The sequence below is a fragment of the Montipora foliosa genome, chromosome 6 (assembly GCF_036669935.1).
Source record: "Montipora foliosa isolate CH-2021 chromosome 6, ASM3666993v2, whole genome shotgun sequence".
Lineage (NCBI taxonomy): Eukaryota > Metazoa > Cnidaria > Anthozoa > Scleractinia > Acroporidae > Montipora > Montipora foliosa.
The window spans coordinates 41,809,043-41,816,542 of record NC_090874.1 but is presented as its reverse complement, the minus strand read 5'-3'; the positions used below and the strand labels follow the sequence as shown (position 1 = coordinate 41,816,542).

At 39.7% G+C, this 7,500-nt stretch overlaps 1 protein-coding gene across 3 annotated transcripts in view; it reads left to right on the top strand.

Annotated features, from left to right (window-relative positions):
• LOC138007393 (blue-sensitive opsin-like) overlaps window positions 1–7,500 on the top strand; it is a 31,438-nt gene that overhangs the window by 10,681 nt on the left and 13,257 nt on the right. Inside the window, exon 2 of one of the 3 annotated variants that reach the window (XM_068854270.1) lies at window positions 2,082–2,206. The exons of 1 other annotated variant lie outside the window; for it this stretch is intronic. The gene's annotated coding sequence lies outside the window, so the exon portion shown is untranslated. Of the gene's footprint in view, window positions 1–2,081; window positions 2,207–4,794; window positions 4,884–7,500 lie in introns of those variants that run through there. One more of the 3 variants, XM_068854272.1, reaches the window with a different exon arrangement.

The window sequence follows — 7,500 nt, the reverse complement described above, 5'->3', positions numbered from 1 at the left end:
TCTAGTACCAATGACTAATCTGTCACGAATTAAACTTTCACAGAGACCTTCAAATTCACAAGATTCTGCCAGCTGGCGCATTCTCACAACATACTGGTCAATAGTTTCGTGTTCAGTTTGATTAGCAAATCCAAACTTGACTCTTTCAAACAATAGATGTTTTTGAGGCATGAAATGGTTGCCTAAAGCGGTGAGAATCTTCTCAGGATCACTCTTGTCCTCAGGGGCTAGAGCAGTAAGACTATTCATTACTTTCACACACTCCGAACCCATCACGCTACATAATGCACCCGCCTGAACTTCCTTAGATTTCTTGTTTAACTCAGTAGTGGTAACGTAATATTCCCATGCTAGTCGAAACAATTTCCAGTCCGTTGAAACATCGTCCTTTACATTCACAGGTGGCGGTGGCGGTATGGTATAAACTGACATGATGAAAGAGAAGCTTTGTACTCACAATTTCGGTGCTTTCGAGAGCAGAGATCCAATATGGCGGCTGATAAACTTCCACGTGTTCAATGCGTAGAACGCTGAAATACTGCAACAGCGAACTGGCTTCAAATGAAATCGCTCACCTCGCAGTCTTCTACTGTTAAAGAATGTACTTCTTGAATTTGTTCACTTCTGACACCATGTTTATCGCTATGAAAGGTGGCAATACTCAAGGAAACGAGTAACACAAACAACATTCAACGAAGCCATGCTTTTGATCTCCCCTCCCCTGAATTCTGGGAAAGCCGTAAAAAAAAACTTCATGTAACACACTGGATAACTCAATTGGTTTTGCTTGTGTTTATCCGCTGGATAGTGATTTATTCGGTGGATAGCGCTATCCATCGTTTGAACAAGTGGAGCTAACTGGCCCCTAGCTGTTACTTGTGATAAAAGTACGAGTTTTCCCTTATTTTACCTTCTCTCCTTCTTTTGAGAAGTAGCTCCATCTTCTGTTGCTCAGGTGTAAGAAATGAGTTGAATTAAACAAGGTTCTCAAATTTAAGCTGCTCAAAGCCCGGTTTAGTTAACCCTGGGTTATTGTGAACTTTTGATTCTAGTTTATTTTCCAATCAATATAGATTTCCTGAAAGATTTTTGCCCTTCCGCTATGACTTAAGGCGTGGCCAAACGCTCGCAATATTTCACTGCAAAATTTTGCAACATTGTTGACACGTGTTGGTTGAATGGACTGGCCAAACACACGCAACATATCGCAACAGGGTAGCCAAACGTGCTCAACACTGTTGTTCGCAACAAATGTTCCAAGATGTTGCGTTGAAATGTTGCGGGCGTTTGGCCAGGACTTTACACTTTCCTTTACGTTGAGCATAATATAAAATGTTGAAAAGCACTTTCAGAGGGCGAAATTAGAACCTCGATATATTTTTAATCACGGGTTAGCGTTAAGGTGCTTTCGAACAAATGGGCTCTGGCGTTAAACGCGAGGCTGAATTTCTTGCTGCAACACCTGTGCAGAGAATCTGGCAATAAAATCACCTAAACTCCATACCACATTCGGATAGCACTACAGCTCGCATGCAAGGCAGCCGTGAAGGAGCGTTTACTTTTTGGCCAACGGCTCCGACCACAAATAAACGTTTGTTTCCTTTTAAATGCCGGTTTATACTTTCTGTTTTTTTGTTCCTTAAGTACTGTCAATATTAAACATGCCTTATTGTTATGAGATAAGTACACCACGGTGATAATAAAAGCGGAAAAAAACCCCGATGCGACGCAAAGCACAGACTCCGGTAATGCAATACAATTTGAACAACATTATAAGTAACTGTGTCCTCTCGGGTCCCTTTCCAGCCTTTGAATCTTGTTTTAAATTTTCAACACATTTGCATGTCCAAAAAAGGAACGTATATACACACAGACTGTCCTTTTTTTCGAGTTGAATCTTCTTCGACATCAATGGAAACTTCCTTCATTATCTTTTCCATTAATTTTCTCTTAATTTTATGCTGTCAAAATATATTTGAATGCGGAACCTAAATGGTATACACCCATACCTACTGACAAAGCACCTACATTAGTTTGGCCTCACAAAGTCAATTTGTGTGAACTAATTATTTTTCTTGCAGGTGCATCCACACATTTGCAGTATAATAATTGGTGTTTAGATTGTAGTATCGTTAAAAGTGTTTTTGCCATCAAATTTTTGTAGAAAGAGCTCAAGCACGTCTCGAAGAGGATCTACGTATTTCAGGTAAGATTTGGATTCTACGGGCTCGAAAACTTTTATATTAAGGTCAAGTTTGTTCGCAGTTATATGAGTGCTTTTTGAGTAGTTAGTGCAGAAAAGAAAGCTTGCGAAAATACAAGCACTCACAAGGAATGCGATGCCGCGATGCCGGTGCTTGCTTATCTACTTGATCTGAGTCTTCGAACTCATCCAACTGATTCGAAAGTACAGTAAAGGATTATGACAGGTCTCGCAATTTAACCGGCGAGGGATTCATGTTTTCATCAGGATTACTAATTCAAGTACCATACCAGTGTTATAGGCGCGCGACCATATTTATTCATTTTGCGATGATGTCGATCGAAAATGTTTTCAGTTCAAATTATCTAAAGAACCTTTAGTAAAACGTTAAGTGTTTTCAGTTCCCTCTGAGATAAATAGAGAGCGTTAACAACGACTACTGCACCGACAAGATGGTTTTTTTTTTCCTCGTAAAATAGACTGGAATTAGTAAAACAACCAGTCTCAGCATGCGTTTGCCATTTGGCACGTTCACACGTGGCAAGATTGTTTCGTTCTTTATTCAAACTTTTTCGCTGCTTTGCCCAGTTTTATTCTTGGGTACCTTGTTCACCTTTTGTTCTTTAATAAGCAAAACCTTACAAAACGTAATCTACGTCGAAAGTACTATCTCTCTCGGCAGTCCGTTGTTGCTTCTGTTTGCTTTTTTTTTGTGTGAGTTAAATGGTCAAACTGAGAAACCCTTCAATAATACTAACATTTTTCTCGATCGGCGCTGATAAAAAGTCTTACCTCATCATCGTATCATAACAGATCGCGTAACGACCAATCAGAAACGATTTTTGCCCGATCCTTGAATGAACGAGATATGTAAAAATTTAGATAAATAAGTAAATAATTGTGGGAAATTTTCCTTTCGAAAGATAAACAACTCAGCGTCACTTGACAAAACTTTTTCGAGCCACCTCATAGTAAAAAATAACATATGCAAAATTTGGCCCTTGCGTGCCACATGGACATATTTAATGTACATTTTTAAGGGAAAAGGAAAACAGTTTCAGTTCCAACACGGTATTTTTCAAAAATTAAACATGTTAAATTAAAGATGACCACATTAGTTAGCGACATTCACCGCGCACCGGTGGCTCCGTTGGTTGAGCACCGGGCTGTCACGCGGGAGGTTGTGAGTTCAACTCCGGCCGGACCATCACTCAGGGTCTTTAAATAGCTGAGGAGAAAGTGCTGCCTTTGTATAAGGATAAGGACGATAAGCCGGAGGTCCCGTCTGACAACCCTTCAATGTTCATAGTCCTGTGGGACGTAAAAGAATCCGCACACTTGTCGCAAAGAGTAGGGCACGTAGTTCCCGGTGTTGTGGTCTGTCTTATGTGGTGTATCATGGTTGGGAGGGTAAAATGGTGGTTAACCTCGTAGTTGACCTATATCCTATTGTTGATTTCACAATGTATGTATTCATACTTAATCAGTAAATAAATTAATAAATAAATTCTGCGTCCCAGAATGTAAGACGCCAAGTGAGTTTTTCAGTTTGAATAATTAATGGCCCTGAACGACCTTTATAGTGCTTGTATTCCTGTTAGGTGAACGCCAGGTAAAGAAATACTCGTTGACAGCCTCTGAGAGGACATCTTTATATCAATGCATTTGAAATTCACTTATTTGAATACCGCCGATCGATAAGCCAGAGTGTGGAGATTACAGCCGATCGAGCCTGAAAGCTCTGCCACTGCCGGTTGGCGAGCCGACTACAAACTAACGTAATCAGGTAATCAGGAGGTTATCAAGGGGAAACTCTATTTCTACTAACTCCTTCAGTCAACTCTTCCCGAGTAAGGTTATTTTTAGGAACAGGTTTTTCCCGCGAAAAGTGTCATACCTCTCTTTACGCTGAGATAGTTTCGCTTTGATTGGCTGCGAGCTGAACTCCCCAAGGAAAGCGTTTTATAAATTAATCTACTCGGGAAAAGGTTGACTCGAGCTCCTTGGCCAAGTATATAGGAGAAAGAAGTTCCTCGTGATGAGCTCCTGATCGACATAATTTAGAACAAATAAAACGCTAATTTTGGTTGAGAGGGAAAAACGGGAGTTTCCTGAAAAACCTCTCGAAACGGCATTGAAAAAAACAAAAAGAATTTAACCCACACAGTTGGAATCAATCCTGGGACACGCTGATGGACAGCAATTGCTCGCACCAGTGGGCCAACTATGCTCTGAAAACTGAAGTGAGCTCGCACAGCTTTCCTGACACTTTTGAAAATAAATTCCTGTTAAATTTCCATTCATTAAGCAGTTGGCAAAACCTCCTTGAAGAGTATATTTTACAATTCAACTGGTAATGTAAGGAATAAGGTACTTCTCCCTGACAGGAGCGTCCATTCGCAAAATCATATATTTTTGCAATACAAGGCCATGTACTCACCCGTCTCTACCTCCAGATCTCCAGCAGAAATACCTTTGTGTTTTTTGGCCCATTAACTTTGTCAGAAACAATTATTTTGTCATTGTTGAACAGATGGATGCATTTGGTCTATAAAATAAGTTTTTTTTCTTGCAATATCGACCACTACGTACAGATGTCTAGCAGGGACACTTGTGAGGTTTATCGCCTCCAATAGGAACAATTGGCGTTAGTGCTGTAGCAAATCGCAGCTTATTTCAGGTAAGCCCTAAATTCTGAAAAATGTTGATAGTTGATAAATGAGCTGGGTAGAAAATGACCTTTTCGGGGGTGGAAGCTGAATAATTGGCCCTCGGTTATTCATTATTCTTTGTGTGTTTTGTTCGAATTATTCATTATTCTTTTTCAATTTTTGCAGGTTATTCATTATTCATTGTTGTTATTCATTATTCCACTGGCATAACTGCGTTATTCACTATTCCAGCGTTTTCAGACCCAATTATCCATTATTCATTTTTTATTTATACTCGTTATTCATTATTCATTATTCAGCTTCCACCCCCGAGACCTTTCCCTGAAAAGCAAGATTTTTATCTCGTTTTATGGCATATTTGTTTTAGTTTTAGAAGCAAACATCTGACATTTGTGCCTGCCTGGTTTTTCAGTTTACAGGTGTCTTTTTATTACTTTTTATTTGATTGTCATGATAAAGGCGACCTTTTTTTTTAAACAGGTGCTTTTCATGGAATACGTGTTTATCCGGAAATCGTTTCGTAAATGTAAACTTTCAGGTCTGGAAATTAAATAAAGATGCAAGGCTTGTCATAATACGGAGGTTTTTTTAGTCAAATTTCTCCGACTTAAAGCAACATTCTTAATTGATTATTTTTGTTTTGATAGGCTTCTTTCACGATTCTTTTCAAAATGGGCACCTGTAACCGTTCTAAGCTACCAAAGGTTTCTAGTCTTAACATCTATAAACTGGGCTTGAAACATTCAATACATCTTATTCGATTCCAGAATTATTAACTAACATTAATTTTTGAACGTGAAAGGTGCAAAACTCTTGATTAAAAGGCAAACTGACCTATACATAGTGAAATTCGTGGACCACACGCGTTGGAAGTGGAGTCTTTAGTATCCTTTTGTCGTGGGTTGATGGAATACGTGTTTATCCGGAAAAACGTTTCGTAAACGTGAACTTTCAGGTGTAGAAATTAAATAAAGAATGAACGCTTGTCATAATGATGCGGAGTTTTTTTGAGTCAAATTTCTCAGGCTTAAAGCAGAATTCAAACACTCGAACAAATATCGAGCTCTCATTTTCTTTGGCAATAAAATTGGATTCAATGTTGTTTAAAAGTTTCATTGGGTAACAAAATAAACCAGCCACTCTCGATTCTAGCAACATCAATAAATATTCACACTGCCATTTTTGCTTAAGTTACGCCATATTACTAACTTAAAGGCAACAGAAACAAACTCTCTGGGCCATTGGAACGGATCCGAGCGGAGATAATTGGTTATCTTTCTACTGCTTTGGCAGCTTTTATCAATAGTGAAGAGGGCTTCCACAATTCTCGACTTTTAATCCCTAGACAAAATGTTTCGTAGGCTATAAACATGATACCTTTCAATAAACTACATATTTTATTTGGATATGCCGGTTATACGCAAAAACAACTGGACTCGGCTGGTCGCCGCTGCAAACTTTACGCCGACCAATTGTCGCGTTTCTTTGTACAAGGGACATACGAAGTATCGCTATGAAGACAAGGGCTTAATTCGTAAGAACACTCAGAACGTCATTGAAATCGCTGATTATAAGCCCACAATCTATTGATTCTTTGTAAACCTTTGACGAGTACCTACCCGTGAAGACAAAGAGATATGAAAGGCATGATTTAAACCGCAGAAAAAGCACGTTGAGATTTTTAATCCCATCACGGTTATAAACCACGAGAGTTAAATTCCGACGGAGCTCTACCAAGTGAGCCAAGCCAATTGGAAGTCGATCATTCAATAGCAATAGGGCTTTATTTGTGCCGGAGTTCGTACTGAACCCGAAAAGGATTCGTACCACCAACCGGTGGGCTCAGCTGGTCGAACATCGGGCTACTGGGCAGGAGGTCGCAGGATCAAAAATCTCCGGCCGGACCAACCCTCGAGGTATTTCAACAACGGAGAAGACGTCTGCAAATGGTTGGACTTTCTAGTCTTCTCGGATGAAGACGATAAACCATAGGCCCCGTCTCACAACCCTTCAATCTTCATAACTCTGTGGTTCGAATATAAATAAAAGAACACACACACTATTGCCAAAGGGTATAAGGCATGGAGTTCCCGGTGTCGTGGTCTGTTCTCTGTGGTATAGCTAGAACCCGGAGCCGTAAGTTCGAATAATGTAAAAGGTTGATTGGGCTTTACTTCGCTAATTAAATCTCTTTAAGTATCGTATCTTATGTGGACCATATTTATGAAAGACACTGATATACATGAACAGTGGAAAGAAGCGATACATACCCCTAAGACCAGCTGTCCTGTAAAGTACAATTACAAAGTATCTCAAAAATTATGCCACACGCTCTGTGAAAACAGTAATGTCATTAGAGAGCTTTAGACGAAGTACAAGCTTTGACCACGCTAGGTCTGGTACTAGTATCCAGTCCAATTGTAACTTTAGATTGTAATAATGTACCCTGCAAGTAGAGTCTTCTTCGACCTTCCAAGAAAAATCGGGGGAGAGGGATCAAATAACTGTTTCATTACACATTACTCAGAGAAACCCTAAAGAGCCCCGTGGCTGCCTCTTACGCACACCTGGCGTCCCGAGGAGTTTCAACAAACGCAGTCGTCGTTGTTATTCGCAAGATAAAAA